Below are 17730 nucleotides of genomic sequence, written 5' to 3'. Positions count from 1 at the left end.
CGATTTTGCATCCAAAAATGACGCAAATGCGGCACTAAAAAAGTATAAATATGGGCTTAGATGTGTAATTCTCACACACTGAGCAGTACAAATACATGGCTTTTGTAGTCATCTGCTTACTATCCTCAACCCTGGTCATGACCAATACTGACTAAGCCAACCCACTAACATCATTTAGCCCAGGACCATCTGACATGTACTGTGATGTGAGCAACTATGAAACCCAAAATACCATTGTGACCTTCTGAATGGTAAACTACTTTGCCTAACTGTATAGACACCTTTACAGCCAAGCCCATAGACTTGATATTTACTGTCTATACAGTCTGATCCATAATACAGAGTACATCCTAAGAGTCAATGGAATGGCTGGTACGTGTGTCACTGAGAGCTTCCTCTCTGGGGATGTGTGGACATGTGGACTTTTTAATGTGGTATCATACTACGTCTGTTTGAGTTTGTGTGGTATGTACTACCATAACAAAACACACCTTTTGCCATATGTGGCACTGTTACAGCGATGACTTTTAAGAAACCATGGTATGTCTTCTTTCATTGGTTGAATGTAACAAAGCTGGTAATTCACATATCAGAATCTCTTCCAAAGTAACTAACTATTTGCACTCTTGATTTGTCACAATTGCAATTGGCCTGTACAGTACAAAACACCATCTATGGAAAAGTGACAACAGATCTGTGGGAGAAAGGGGCCTACCATTGGTAAAAGTCACACATTCACAATGCAGGTCAATGGAAAGGAGTATCAGGTCCAGGGTTTATCTCAGTCACTCAAATGTAGTCTACGTAAAAGCAATCAGGGCTAATATTGGTCAAGAAAACTCATTTTGGGAACATCCAAGGATCTGCAGGTCTACAGGCAGATTGCTCTGTACAACAGTTGTATCGCCACATTAATGTGCCGCAGCCTGGACCATGGCCCAAACTGGCCAGAATTCACTGTTAAGCCTTGCTATCTACAGGCTGAGTATACTGAACTCAGATAAGCATCACATTTTCACTACTTCAATACATAAAAGTACATAGTGTGGCCTTCCAATATGTAGCCTCCAGGTTGTGTGGCACTCCTAATGGGTCTGTGAGGTACAGCTGACTTTCAGACAACAGTTTGGTGAGACCTGGTGTGGGCTGGGTGATATGTGGACAGTAGACAGAGCTAACATCATCATCAACTCCTTCTAACAGTATATATACACAGCTCATGCTGTAATGCATATATATTTATTTGCTCATTTACAATTATCTGATTAGCAAATATATCATAAGTACCCTGAAATGTGTACATGCATAGATATGTTCATGCAGCACAAATAGAATCTAGGGCTTATAACACATCACAATGGTGATATTAAGTACATAAAGTAAAAGGCTCCGCAATCCATTACATTTTTGTCCTATGTAGGGCCCACAAAATGTTATTACAGTAATCTGAATTCACTCTGGGACTCATAGGCACATTGTAGCCTGTGGGAATGGAAAGGATGGAGTTGAACAGAGTAAAATATGTATATGAGATAGTTACGTTATCCTCTGGTGAGCCATAGAGTTCAAGATACAGGGGAACGAGCTCTTCAACCAGTTTCTCCAGCTCCTCTGGAGAGAAGGCAGGGGCACTCTCACCTGCTTGGCCTGGCATGATTGCTCCCAGAGGTTGCAAAAAGCAACTAAAATGGAGGCGGTGTTGATAGCAGCAGTGTCAAGAGGCAAATTAATTATTTTTCAAAACACTGCGTACATGTACGCCACGTACGCAGTCATCAGCGTAGACGGACATAGCCATTTGGCCATCACAATCACCATTGTTAGCCTATGGCTGTGTTCGCGATGTATGAAACCGTCTACCGCACAGTCAACTTCCGCCAGCGGCAGCAGGTTTCTAATGTCCAATATGTGAGGTTGGGGCATCCATCATTTTAGCGGTTGGAACTACAGTATCGGTACATGTTAAGAGCATCACCACCACTGCAAATGTGTTGTAACATTTGTGTTGTAAATATGTGTTACTCCATTTCTCCATTTCTCTGTGATTTCCTTGACACAAACATCAGTGTTGTGTGTTACTGGGCACAAATGCCACTTTACCACAATGCACTGTACTGTATACACCGCAGATTACCTGCGGTGATGGTAAAACCGGTGGTGGTGGTTAAACAATTCTTTTGTGAGAACAGCTCAACTTTTATAATATTAAGGTGCTCATGATACCTTTTTAGATGTATAATGTGCACATTTGTTTACAGACACATGTGACAACCACAATGGGGATTAGAGATAGATGTTGAACAGTAGACAATTATTATGTGAATTATGTGTAATTCTTTCTGAACCAGTTATGTTTTGCCACATGACTTTTGGCTTACTCTTCATACATGTTACTCTGGACACTGTGACCAATGCTCTGAATTGTTTGAACTCTATACACAAGTACCCTGGGAGATTTCCTATTTCCAGACCTTCAGACTATGGAAGAAAGGGATGTAATCAAGACATTTTGTTTAAATAAACAAACAATACAGGATTTATGCCATCAGTTGGAGCCTGACCTCCTGCCTCAAAATACTAATCCTATATGTATTCCACCTATTGTAAAACTTGTATTGCATTTATTTTCTGGACACAGGTTTCTTTCAATTCACTGTGGCTATGTCTGGTGGTATGTCACAACCAATATTCAGTGGTGTATTACAAGACGTGTTTTCAGCAATAATGAAACACAGCTACATCCAGTTCCCCAGATGTGATGGTTTAGCCAAGGTGAAGGTTGAATTCTATGGATTTGGTGGCCTTTCACATGTGATTGGAGCCACTGATGGCACCCATATTGCCTTAGTTCTACCACACATCAGAGAACATATCTATTGGAACAGGCAGAACTTCCATTCTATCAATGTGCTAGATGTCTTCTTACTGGATTTGTATATTTCAAACATATGTGCATGGTTCCCAGGATCAGTTACAGATTCCTTCATACTGAAAAACAGCACCAGGCCCCAGCTGATGTCTCAACTACTACCAGAGAGGGTCTGGCTTTTTGGTAAGTGTTAGCAATGGGGTCTCTAGTTGGCAGAGCAAACACCCTTGTCCAAGTAGGGACCGCAATCTTAGTCAGGGTAAGTTGCACACTATCCAAATTATCCTGTGACCTCCCTCTGGTAGCTTGATACTGAGCAGTCAGGCTTAACTTAAAAGGCAATGTGTAAAGTATTTGTGCAATATATCATACAGTAACACGGTGAAAACACCACAGAAATACACCACACAGGTTCAGACAAAAATAGATAATATTTATCTGAAAAAATAAGGTCAAAACAACAAGGAGCCACTAAACACAAGTTGAAATATCACTTTTAAATGTTTAAAAGAATCTTAATCCTTGGTAATAAACAGTTGTCTCTTTGTTACACACAGTACCTAGTATGCGTGAAAAATAACAATGTATAGTGTCCACAGAATAGAAAATGTGTGAAAAAATAAGGTGCCTCGTCGATTTCTCTGAAGCGGCATAGATGATGTGTTGTTTCTTTCCATGCTGCAAGGGGTTTGCGTCATTTTTCGGCTCAGTCATGGTTCCTCACTGCAGTGCAGGGTATTTTGAGGCCCAGGGACTATACAGGGAAAGATCCTTGTTGTGCTGGAAAAAGGCACGGGTGCTGCGTTGATCCGGTGGGTGATGCGTCGAATTTTCCATCGCAAGGCAGGCGCTGTGTCAAATTTCCACTCGGGAAGTTGGGCTGCATCCTCCTAGTCAGCTGTGCAGCGATTTCTCGGTCGCAATGCCGGCTTCACGTCAATCCTACCAGGTGGTGCCTCACTTTTTGATGCACGAGGAGTTTCCTGAAGAAATTAAGTATTTTTGGCCCTGAGTCTTCAAGCTCAATCCAAGCCATAGGAGAGCACTTTTGGGGAGGACAGAGTCCTTCTCTGCAAAGTCAGGGCCAGCAGAGCAGCAGGGCAAAAGCAGAACAGCAGTCCTTCTCAGTAAAGCAGTCCAGATGAGTCATTTGGGCAGTAGGGCAGTTCCTCTTGAAAGGGTGCCGGTGTGGGTCCAGAAGTGTCTGAGTTGGTGGGGTCAGAGACCCAGTTTATTTACACAAAAATGCTTTTGAAGTGGGGGAGACTTCAAAGAGTGGTTTTGAAGTGCACAAGTTCCCCTTTCAGTGGAGTACTGTCTGTCAGGGTCCCAGTAGATGGTTTGGCAGTTTATTGTGTGAGGGCAGGCCACTAGCCTTTGAAATGTGTCAGGCTCTCCACCCTTCCTGCCCAGAACAACCCATTCAATATGAAGATCAGTGCAGGTGTGACTGAGAGTCCTGTGTTTGTGGTTGTCTGGGTGAAATGCAGAAGGAAGCTGTCAACCAGTCCAGCCCAGACATTGATTGGGGACAAGCTGTAAGGCACAGATGGCTTTATGTGTAGAGAAATGCTCACTTTCTTAAAGTTGCATTTCTAAAATAGTAATATAGAATCCAACCTCACCAATAAGCAGGATTGTCTATTACCATTCAGGCCATACTAAATATGACCGGGTTACCCCTTTCAGATCAGAATTGAACACTCAAAAAGTATATGAGGGCAGACCTAATGCTAGTCTAAGAAAGGAGCAGGACTCACAGTAGTGGAAAATGAAGTTAGGAGTTTTCCACTACCTGGACATGTAAAACACATATGTACATGTCCTGCCTTTTATCTACATAGGACCCTGCCTCATGGGATACCTGGTGCCTACCTTAGGGGTGACTTCTTTGTAGAAAAAGGGGAGTTCAAAGCTTGGCAATTACTTTTGAATGCCAAGTCAAAGTGGCAGTGAAACTGCACACACAGGCCTTGTAATGACAGGCCTGAGGCATGGTTAAGGGGTTACTTATGTGGGTGGCACAAGCAGTGCTGCAGGCCCACTAGCAGCATTTAATTTACAGGCCCTGGACACATGTAGTGCACTTTCCTAGGGACTCACAAGTAAATTAAATAAGCCAGTTGGGTATGAGGCAATGTTACCATGTTTTTAGGCAGAGAACACATGCACTTTAGCACTGTTTAACAATGGTAAAGTGTCCAGTGCCCTAAAGCCAGCAAAAATGAGGTCAGAAAAAAGAAGAGGAGGAAGGCAAAAAGTTTGGGGTGTGCCTATGTTCTAACTTTTTGTTAGTAATGTCAGGTACTGTAATCAGAAAGTGTGTGAATTCTTGTAGCACTTATGTATGTCTTCCAACTAGGAGACTCAGGCCCTCATTCTGAGTTTTGCTGGTGACGGAGGCCGCCCACCAAACTCATGCCATCGGTAGCCTGCCATTGCGGTCAGAACACCGCTGGCCCTATTAGGAGTTCACCTAGGGCCTTAACATTGACAGCAGCTCGTAATTGAGTCGGTGCCAATATGGCGCTGCGGCTGGTGCAGCAGCACCCGTTGCACTTTCCACTGCCTGTAATTCGGGCAGTGGAAAGCGCAACGGGGCTGTCCATTGGGGGCCCCTGCCCTGCCCATGTGAAGTGCATGGGCAGTGCAGGGGCCCCCCCTTTTCTGCCAGCCTTTGCATTGGGGGGCTACCGCCATGAACAGACTGGTGGAAATGGGACTCGGACTCGTAATCCCCAGGGCAGTGCTGCAAGCAGTGCTGCCTGGTAGATTGAGATCACTGAGACCGCCAGGCTGTCGGCTGGCTGCAACCTGGCACTTTCGGCGGCCTGACTGTGGTGGCTCTGCCACGGTCATAATGTGGCAGTCATACCGTCACTATGGTGGCGGTCCGACTGCCACCAAGGCCATGGCGGTCCTAGGACTGCCAGGGTCAGAATGAGGCCCTTAGTATATTCCAATGTCCATGGTTGTTGACATACTGAGGATACCAACTATGCCAGGGAAAGTCTGCTTCAAGGAGGCCCTTGATAGAACACAGCGGCCAGTTGAGTGGGATTTTGGGCTCCTGAAGGGCAGATTCAGATGTCTGGACAAGACTGGGAAGCCCACCTCTCATCATCCGGAAAAGTGTATCAAATCACCGTGGCCTGCTGCATGCTCCACAACATCATCCTGCACCGAAACATCCCTTATATCACAGAGGATGGAGAAGTGTTACAGGGTAACATTCCTGAATTGTCAAATGATGATGACAGTGGTGAAGAGGAATGAGCTGCCAAACGTCTCATTGACAACTTCTTCTCATGAGCAGTATGTTGTGAGATGACATGACTTTGACTATTAAAGCAACTCTTGTTGTGATGATGTGAGGAGTATGTTTAGGGAAAGTGTTTGGAAGCTGTAGCTCTGGCAAAATATGGAGAAAGTTGTTTGTTTGGGAAGGTGTTGTCGCATGCTCATTTTGTTAGTGTTGCTTTGTTTAGCTGAGATGATTGTCATGGACTGTATTTTCGAGAAGTTGACTAAGTGAATTGTGTCATATGTTTAGTTTCATAGCAAATCTCATTTTTGTGGTCTGTTTTAGGCACCTTCACCATGGCTTCTTGATTTGGACATTTCAGAGTTGTGGCATAAGCAGGTTCATGATGCTGTTTGGATATACAAAGTAGACATGGATTGTTCCTGGGAATACCTGTCACAGACTTTGGGTGTACAAAATATTTACCAAGACACCGTCCACAGTGATACAATGGAAGTTAAGTAGAATCCATTGAACTTGTTCCTTGACATGTGGTGGACATAATGCATTATATGTGCCATCATGCGCTCCAGCAAAATGTTGTTGTGGGCCCATGTCATGCCATTCTCTCTTCAAATTGACTAACCCCCCATTGTGTATAAACTGTATGTAGTTGTTGATGTATTTCATCACAGTAGGCCAAAGTGCGTGTGGCACATCACTGACATTTGTTTGTGACATTCCAGCAGATGCAGAAACACTGGACTAGAATTACCCTTTGATCATAAACTGTTGTATTGCAAGTTTCTGTGCCTTGGTTTAAACAATGTGAGATTCCTTTTGAGAGGTAGGTGATATGGCTGCAGCTGATGACGTAGACCAATGCTATTTTGCCTATTCCATAGGAAAATGTCTGATGTATCCCCTCCTTCCATTTTGCTAAGGTCTGCACTTCACTGACACAAAATAATTGAGTCATAAATGATTTGCTAAGCATCTGACGTCATGCCAGCCTAGGAGTAGAACAATGGAATAAAGATGTTATAAGGCAAGACACTTGTATGTGTTGGCGTGACATGGTTGTGATCATGAGCTTAACATTGTGTACATGCCACATATCCATCCTTGCACAAGCAGCTTGTTTTTGCATTTTAAAGTTCACATGGTATCACATTCATAAATTGCTAGATGTGAGATTTACTGCAGCAGACAATGAGTTTGTGACCTGTGCATTTAATAAAGTGGTAAAGGTGAAGAGATAAATTCTGCATAAAACAAACATAAAAGAAAAGTGAAGTAGTCAGATAGATATCTCCAGCCCAGCGGCTGTCACCACCATGGTGGTCGGAGTGGTACATTGACAGGTTGGCTTCAGCCAACCCGCCAATGTCATAATGTGGCGGTACGTACCGCCAGCCTGTTGGCGGTACTTACCACCATATTTCCACCTACCGCCAAGGTCATAATGTCCCCCATAATCTCTATATCGCAACACTTGACAAATGGCTCCTCTGACATACCTGTTGCCAAAATGCATTGGACCATACATTTATATATTGACAGGTATTGTGGGTCGTGCCATGATAATTTAATAGTAATACGCTTACAAACTTCATTCCAACATGTGGCATGTATTGGAGATTGATATATGTGATCTTATATGCAACAATTCACATTGACATTGACAATCAAACATTTCTGATACTTTGAGTATTGCATGTTAGTAAAATAGACAGACAGCACAACAGCAAAGCTGAGATGAGAGCATGCAGGACATTGAAGTGTTGTGAGATGAGAGCATACAGGACATTAAGGGGGTCATTCTGACCCTGGCGGTCATGGACCGCCAGGGCCAACGACCACGGAAGCACCGCCAACAGGCTGGCGGTGCTTCCGGGGGCATTCTGACCGCGGCGGTAAAGCCGCGGTCAGAAAAGGGAAGCCGGCGGTTTCCCGCCGGCTTCCCGCTGCCCCAGGGAATCCTCCACGGCGGCGCTGCAAGCAGTGCCGCCATGGGGATTCCGACCCCCTTCCCGCCAGCCTGGTTCTGGCGGTTCTCACCGCCAGAACCTGGCTGGCGGGAACGGGTGTCGTGGGGCCCCTGGGGGCCCCACATTGATTTTCAGTGTCTGCGTGGCAGACACTGAAAATCGCGATGGGTGCAACTGCACCCGTCGCACACCAGCAACTCCGCCGGCTCCATTTGGAGCCGGCTTCCTCGTTGCTGGTGCTTTCCCGCTGGGCGGGCGGGCGGCCTTTTGGCGGTCGCCCGCCAGCCCAGCGGGAAAGTCAGAATGACCGCGCGGTCTTTTGACCGCGGTACAGTCTTCTGGCGGTTCCCGCCAGGCCGGCGGCTTCTGCCGCCCGCGGGGGTCAGAATGACCCCCTAAGTGAGGTGCAACTTATGAGACTGTTCCCTCAGCCATTCTTGTCAATCCCTCAGAATGCAGGATGGCCAAAACCTTCTCCTCCCAGGGAAAGAGCTGTAATGGGGCACTGGAAGGACCACTGCCAGTCTTCTGGGCCTCCAGGTGTTGCTTGGATGCAAGGGAATGCACCTTCCCTCTCAGGTCATTCCACCTCTTCCTAATTTCTTCCTTTGTACACAAGATGGTACCTACAGCATTCACTCTGTTGACTCCCCTGTCCCACAAAGAGCCACCATCAATGCTTCTTCTGTCCCTAGAGGATACCAGGACATAGAAATAGCTGTACATTTAACAAGGACACATAATGAGGAAGCTTCCCTTTTATATTATGACCTAAACAATGATATACAGATCCTAATATTCTCTACAGCAGATAACGTATTAAAAGTATGCCATTATCAAATCTCGATGATGGATGGGATATTCAAAAGTGCCCCAAACTATTCACTCAGATATACATCATACTTGGTATATATCAAACAAAATGTATCACTTTTACATATGTCCTACTACTAAATAAACAAAGCAGAGCTAATTACAACCTATGAAATCACGTTAAACATCAAACAAACAACTGCTATCCACAAAAAATAAGCATAGACTTTGAACAAGACTAGTTTCAAACCATGTTAAGATGTTACCCCCACACAGCCATACAAGGTTTTCACTATTCAATTCAAAGGAACTTTATTGCGGCTACAGGAGCCAAAACAGCTCAAGCAGTAATAAATACAAATAAATAAACAAAATGATCATTACAAAATGATAATTACAATAATAAATATAATGATAAAAGGGAGTAAAAGATAAGAAAAGATGGAATAAAAATGGAATAAAAGGTTTTCACTATCATTTCAATAAAAGTATATGGATACATCTCCAACAATCTGCCATTTGCCTTAGTCATAAAAAAAATAATTGCACTAGCCTATGTCGCTGTCACAGAGGTAGCCAACCATTGCAATTTACTAATAGAAACCCCAACCGAAAAGTTCACAGAACAAACTCAGTCCATCATGTAAAATAAATACAACAGATAAACCACATGTTTCCAAATAACAAACACACAATACTTACAGCTGCATATCTTCCTCTGTATCCATGTAGTCAAAACTAATAATTCACAAAGGCAGAAAAAATACTTTCCAAAAATCTAAAAAAAATGCAAAAATCAAATTATTCCAATAGTCATCCCCTGAATCAATCCAAAGTGTTGTGGAACTAAAAACAAAATATTTTAAATGTTCCTGGAAACCCGAAAAAGGACATCAAAGTAATAAATATTGGTTTATTGCTAAAATATTATATGAAAACCAAAAACTACACACTAGTGAGAAACATAGTAGTAATAAAATTAAATGTGCAATAATCTGAAAATAACACTATAAAAAGTAATTACTTTTTCAGAGGAAGAGCAGTACATTACTGTAACCTGGATCCTAGAAAATAGAATAAAATTCACCAAAGAAACTATAAAATAGATGGTAGTGGTAAAATGGGCTGCTAAATTAAATTTAAAAATACTACCTCCCCATAGACATGAATAGAAATAATTTTAAAATGTTGAACAAAAGTAGTTAAACTTTTTAATAAATGTTAAAATTCTACAACTTGAAAACAATATGTCAAAAGGTTAAAGAATTGTAAAATATAAATTAAATAATAGTGTAAAATATAAACAAATATTTAAAGTATATAGAAAAAACATATGTTAAAATGATGTCGGAATTATGTATATAAAACAATTTAAGAAACATTAAAAAATGTTAAGCAATGGAAAAAATGTGGAAAACATCCATATTTAAAAATGGTTTACATTTTGTATGTAATAATAAAATATGTAATAGTGAAGTATCTAATAAAAATGCAATAACATGTTTTACTTATTTATCTACATACAAATGATTATCTTCAGCTTGAAATTCATATGCTTAAAAAAGTAAATATATACATTAAATAAACTTTGAGGACATAAATAAAATTAGACAAATGTTCTACATGTCTCTATTCAATGCTAATGTGTAATTCAGAATAATAACTAATAATATTATGAGGTACAAAGATACATCTTACTATTGTTATTACATTTCCAGAAACCTACTAATTAAATACCAGAAAATATTGGTCCTGCAAACAAATACAGTTTAAAAAAAGGATTTCATACTAAAACTATTAAAAATGAATAATCACACTCCAACGTAATCCATTTTAAAGAAAATGTTTGACACTAAAGACATGACATTTACTATTCCCAATCCTAACCAATTTGGGGAAGGTGTTGGACACTAAAGTGGTACATTTACTATTCCCACTAGAGTCTAAACCAATTTGGGAAAGATGTTGGACTTTAAAAAGATGACATTTACTCTTACCACTTCAGCCTAGACCAATTTGGGAAAGGTGTTGGACATTCAATAGGTGACAATTACTATTCCCTCTTCAATATATACCAATTTAAGGAAGGTGTTTGACACTAAAACCCACTCTCCCACTCCAATTTAAACCAAGTTGGGAATTTGTTGTACACAAAAGAAATAATATTTACCATTCACACTCCAATCTATACCAATTTGGAGATTGTTTTTGACACTAAAAGAGTGACATTTACTATTTCCACTCCAATCTATATTGATTTATAGAAGGTGTTGGACACTAAGGGGGTTACAATTACTCTTCCCACTGAAACCTAAATCAATTTGTGGAAGATATTCAATAGTAAAGAGGTACTAATTACTATTTCCACTACAATTAAAACCAAATTACAGAAGGAGTTGGACAATAAAGGAGTGATATTTACTACTCCTTCTTCAAAGTGAACCATTTTAAAGAAGGTGTTAAACGTTAATCGGCTGGACACTTAGGGCCATATGTACGAACACATTTTCCCATTGACACAGAATGGGAAAAACCCTTTGCTACATCTGGCCCTTGGGGAGTAACATTTAGAATTCCCACATGAATCTCAGTCATTTTGTGGAAGACGTTGAATACTAAAGGAGTGAAATTTACCATCCCCAATGCAATCTAAAGTATGTAATGCGTGGTGCTAGAGACTAAAAATGCTATATGTACAATCTGTCCCTTACTCACACATACTTTTCATCTATAAAATATAATAACATTTAATTCTAAAAAACACATTAACACTGCAAACCTTTATAATCATGTTCAAACATTAACATATAAAAGAATATAGTTATCACTATTACTATTGAATATATTTTAAAATATTTACTACCATTCCTAAACTTTGAGCCATAAATTAAAACATAAAATCAAAATCCAGAATTATCATTCATATTATTAAAAACAAATTAAAACCAACTTTCTGAATTAAACATTTTAAATAAAATACTTTTACAATGACATTATAATTTTCAACATAATATTTTCTTAAATATTTTAATTATGACTTTTATTCAAAATTCATTACATGCAAACTTTTTAAAAACAATTTACCATTATTTGAATTTAATAACTTTAATGGTATATGTTTTTTCATTTAATAAAAAGTATAATTTAAAAATTCATTAATTTTTAACTTTCATCTAATTATTATGTATTTAAATTAATGATAGATTATAATGTATGAACAAATATTAATGTAGCAAAATGCATTTTAAGAATTATCACTATGAATTTGAGGATCATTAAAATGATCAACATTAAATTTACATCAAAATAAACACTTTTAAAAAATGTCCCCACCATTATCCCAAAAAAAATCCAATGTAAAGCTGCTAAAAAATAAATCCATTATTTATATACATTAATACAATTAGAAATACAAATGTCAACAATTTCTTATAATTGTCTTACAAAAACAACAAATAAAAAAATAATAAACAGAAAGAATCAAACACTCTACACTACATTACATACAAAATATCACAAATGCTATTACACACAACAATATTTTCGAAATCAATATTTTTACAATATTAAAAACAACAATTAAAATTATATTTCTAGATTTGAAATTCCTGTTGATGATATTGTTGACACCCTATTATACCTATATGATATTTTTGTTTCACAATACTTTTTATTCAATATTTTGTCCAAACGCTTTAAAAACTGTTCATCCACCTACCTTCATCAGGGCACAAATATTGATGACCTTAAACAGTACGAGTAATTCTAAATAGTTTGCTATGCCAAGGTTCTTGCGACAATCTCTTTATAACCAATTTTCAATGATTGGTGTAAACTCTGATTTGCTAAAGCTTGTTTTTCTCTTCCTTGTGATGGCAGATCACATTGAAGCTGTTATTGTGATGATGCACCCTGGAGCATTTAACCAGTCCAAGGCTGGAGTCTGCTACGGCAGGCAATGCACATTCCATGGGTGCTGGGGTACCTCTGTGCGACGGCACAGGCCTTGGCTCCCTAAGGACCGAGGCCAATGCCGCCACACTGTTTCCACTGGGCTGACTGGCCAAAACCTCCTAATTCAGAAGTTTCCGCCGGTCAGCCCAGTGGAAACATCATAATGGGGTCAGGGAGGAGACCTCTAACTTTGGGACGGTCTCCTTCCCACGGATCTGGCGGGCCCACGGTCGGCAAGCCAAACTCATAATGAGGGCCTTATTATTGAAATGGGAGCTCTCTGTATCATTTCACATTTTTACTAACTCTTTCCAAAAATGTTTTACATTCTCAATTACACATACATTATTCATATTCAACTTTAGAAGACCGGTTCACTTCACGGGATATACATTTAAAATCTAACTCACAAGCGCTTCCATTCATACATGTTATAAATCATCCTTGGTAAAGAGAAAGCCTACTCTAACCACTGAGCATCTCAGTTTAGCCTGCAAATGAATCTACAAAATTAATTCTTATCCATTCCTCTTTTCTCAGCCAATTGTCAGTAACATTTATTATGACCACTTAGTTTCAGCAGTCTTCAATTAAATGCCTTCATAAGGATGGTGAATCACATGACTGACAGGATAAAAAATCATTCCGTGTCCAAAACCAAATTTATTTAGATTTCTCACAGACTTAAATATTATTGTCACTACATTCTTACTTAAGATATATGTTCTCAAATTCTTTATTATGAAACACAATTTAGATTTTATCTACCAATTAAGCATTAGTAAACATATCCATGCCTCTATAAATTCTTCAACTTAGATCATACCCATAAACAATGGTCATCCTAATTTATTCTGACCAGCATCTCCCAGTTACACCCTTGTACACTTTTTATCAATCAATTTTGTCTATTTACATTGCACATGGCATACATTTCAACATCCTATACACCCACAGTCATTCCTTTCAATTCACAACTTCATGTCATTTATATTTACTCCCAACTATGGAGGCCAGGTCACAAAAATCAAAGTAGTGGGAGATATCAGCATGTCAAAACAGATATTGCTGTGATGCTGTGCATTTCTAAAGTTTGTAATTTCACATAAATAACCTGTAGTTGACAACTTGCCACCAAGTGCTGCCTCACCAGCCCGCTGCAAGTATATTCCCAAACATGCTGGATCCTTGAGATTAGTCTACTATGTTTTGTGTATGCATGATGAAATGAATGCAATACCCAGTCTGTGTTTTTTGCCAGGACATATTACACCTGGCAAAAAGTGGGTGTTTGATAGTTAACAAATAGGTTCTATTGGATAGGCGATGCTTAGGATTAATTTGTATCCCTAGGAGAGTCGGTCAACCTTGTCCTTTTCCTAATTCCATTGGAATCCTAAGGATCCCATTATGACTACCCCCATTTCCAATAATGTTTGGGATTGACTTGGGCGTAGGGAGGAGAACACAAGGGTTTTCCTCCAACTTCATGTACACAAGTTGCTACCACCACTTTGTCATCTGTAGCCCAGTCGTTGTGTCCCATTGTCTCTATAGCAAGGTCAATTTGTCAGTGTTCTGACATAGTTGGATATTGTCATCTTAGCTGTCAAAGTGTAAAATTGTGCTCTTACTGTGACTTGCATGAGCAGCAACTCTAAAGTTCCCATGATTAATTGATGCCGTAAATACGTCATATTCAATATTGCTACAGAGACATGTACTATATAATGACACCATAAAATATGAGCAGGAGACGAACTGACCACTATTTAATAAGAAGAATATGTGCAGTGCATTAGCTGGCAAGATCTAGGGTATTCTGCACTGAGGGCCTGAATTGGTAACTGTTACTATAGCACAAGGATGCCTTCCCTACGAAAACTGGTACCAAATTGAGGGATCACACTACATATACACAACTATATAAAGAATGCAAAAACAGTGCAGTCTTGACATCAAGGGCTGTGTTGCAGTGTCTGAGGGAACAACAGGCATTTGCACTGATTTATTTTTCTGCAAGTGGTGCACATCTATAGACAACAGCAACTGTAAGTACACACACATACCTGTAACTGTTGTATATTGTCAATGTATGTACAAACAAACAATACACCATCAGGGAGGGGGTGTGAGGGTTACAACCACATGCTACTTCACACTGACAAGGACACTCACATATATCCAAACACACACCCGCACATACACTGTACACACACCAAGGCCAACACACACACACATCAAAAACACACACGTATGCACGGAAACACAGCAAAGGCCCACGTACACACAATAACAGGCAACACCACAACACAACCCTACCACAACCACACCATCATCAATATGTTGGTAAGCACTCACTTTAGACTCTATCCAAGGACCACATCACTCATGCAACACAACCTATAACCGACAGGCAGCCGACACTCACAAACACACAACTAAACTACTGTCTAATCGACAAAAACATCACTGACAGCACATCATAACTATTGCACCATACACTAAACACGCACACTGTCAAAACACACAAAGCCAAACAACACAGCAACAAATACATGTGAACACAAACACCACTCAATAGCATGACAACAAAATATGTTGAACAGACACATGCCCATCACACAACACACACACAAACACTGTGGGACAAAAGCACAGCACAGAACCTCACATACTGCCCAAAAAATACAGGTATCACAAGCACCACACACAAATACTGACACACAACCAGTGTCAGCCAGGAAACACTCCATACTAGGAAAAGAAAAGCAGGACAACAATGTAACAACAAAGCCAACAACAAGATGGTTGCAAATATATTATAAAATAGGAAATACGAAAATCAAAGGCATGTGGCTAGTCCTGTATTTACAGAATATAATGCACACAGTGCACATATGTGTGCCCCGAACTTGACTACTGACTGCCATGTACCATCCACAGATAGGGACATAAAGGGGGCAGACAGGGACCTCAGGGATCATCATGGGGATGGTGGGAGGTTTGGGCTTAGGTTTGGGTGGGGGGCTTTTGGGTTATGGCTTGGGAGGGGGTTTAGGTTTAGGTTTAGGGGAGGGTTGGCTTTTTTTGGAGGGGTAGATTTCTTGGCAGAGAGAGGGGCACGGGTAGTTGCAGGGAGGCTAGGAAGGCCTTGGAGGAGGAAGGGATGGACTTGGGGAATGAAAGAGAGTAGTTGTAAGAGGTGTTAGTGTGCATGTCCTGAGTGCATGTTTGTGTGAGGTATGCTTTTGGATACTGGGTATCTGTTGGTTGGGTGAGTGAGGGTGTTTATGTGTTTTGGGATAAAGGGGGATGCCGTGTTGGGTGGGTGACTGCCTTTTGGGGTGGTGACTGCAGGTATGGTGGATGGGCCTCATTTAGGAGTGTCAGTGGTTGTGGTGTCTCCGGATGTGGTGACTGGAGTAGATGTCTGAGGGTCTGCTGTGGTGCTGTCTGTGGGTAGGATAGGTTTAGTGGCTGGATCTGTGAATGTTGGTGTGGTGTTTGCAGGTGTGTCAGGTGTGCTGTCTGTGATGCTCTGGGTGGTCAGGGTGTCAGGGCAGGTTGTGACTGTTGCTGTGTGTGCATCTGAATGCTGCTTGTGTGCCTGCCAGTGGTGTGTCTTGTAGTGATTATTTCTGTCTAAGCTAACCTTGGATTTTGAGGTGGATGCATGCCTGTCTGTTTGTGTGCTTTGACTGGGTCTGGGAAGAGGGGTTTTGGATTGGGAAGAGGAAGGTGGAGAGGGGACAGTAGACAAAGGGTGACTGGCTGCAAACAGTGTGGAGGCCAGAGCCTGAAAGGATATCTGTAAGCCAGCCAATGCACCATGAATACCCTCCAGGAATGCATTACTCTGTTGGATTTGAGTTGGAAGTCCCTGGATTGCATTCGCAATGGTCGACTGACCCACAGAGTTGGAAATCAGGTCAATAGCCTCCTCACTGAGGGCAGTAGGGCTACCAGGGGGTGGGGCAGAGGGGCCTGCGGCAAAGGAGTGAGTGGGCACGGCTAACTGGGTGGGGAGCTACATGGAGGACGGTGGTAGAAAGGGGAGTGGCAGACAGAGATGGTGCTGGGGTGGTCCCAGATGGGTCCGCCACTGCCAGGGAGTATCCACTGGAGGAGGATTCTGATGATGAAGAACTGGATCCTGTCTCCCCCGTGGCACTCCCCCCTCCCTGTCTACTGGGTCCCTCGTGGTGGTATCAAGACTTGAGGTTCCGTGGCCTGCAGCTTCCCCACTTGACTCTGCCCCGTCTCCCTCACCTGCTGATGCTGATGCTGGAAAACAGAAAGAGAGGAAAGGTCATCATATTCTTTTCAAACACATCACACTGTAAACATCAATCACATTACAACCATTTGTACTATACCCCCATGTAAAACCAGGTAAGTGCCAACATCATGTCACAACTAGATACCACCTATGCCCTTACACTACAACAATGTCACACACCAGCTAAGCCACCTATGGCATACCTACTATACCATCATATCAGTAGAGCAATCACAATAACCATTCAATGGTAACCTGAGTTGCCAACATGAATCTCAGTCTTATCCACATCAACATAGTCAAACAACAACCAAGCAATGGAAAATAGTGCTAACATTCATTTCAACATATTGCATACACAAAATCTACACATACCTACATTTGTAGCTGAGGTCATGTACCAGGTAAGGAGCCACATCATGTGCCAAGCACAAAACAGCATGTTGCATACAAGCCAAAGCCATTTCATGGGGTCCACAACCTTCACTATTGACATATGCAAACATGCATCAACTGTACCCACATTTCCAAACATTAGAGTATGATAGATTCTAGACACATGTCAGCAACACATGGC

Source organism: Pleurodeles waltl, chromosome 1_2 (assembly GCF_031143425.1).
Source record: "Pleurodeles waltl isolate 20211129_DDA chromosome 1_2, aPleWal1.hap1.20221129, whole genome shotgun sequence".
NCBI lineage: Eukaryota > Metazoa > Chordata > Amphibia > Caudata > Salamandridae > Pleurodeles > Pleurodeles waltl.
This window is presented reverse-complemented; position numbering follows the sequence as displayed.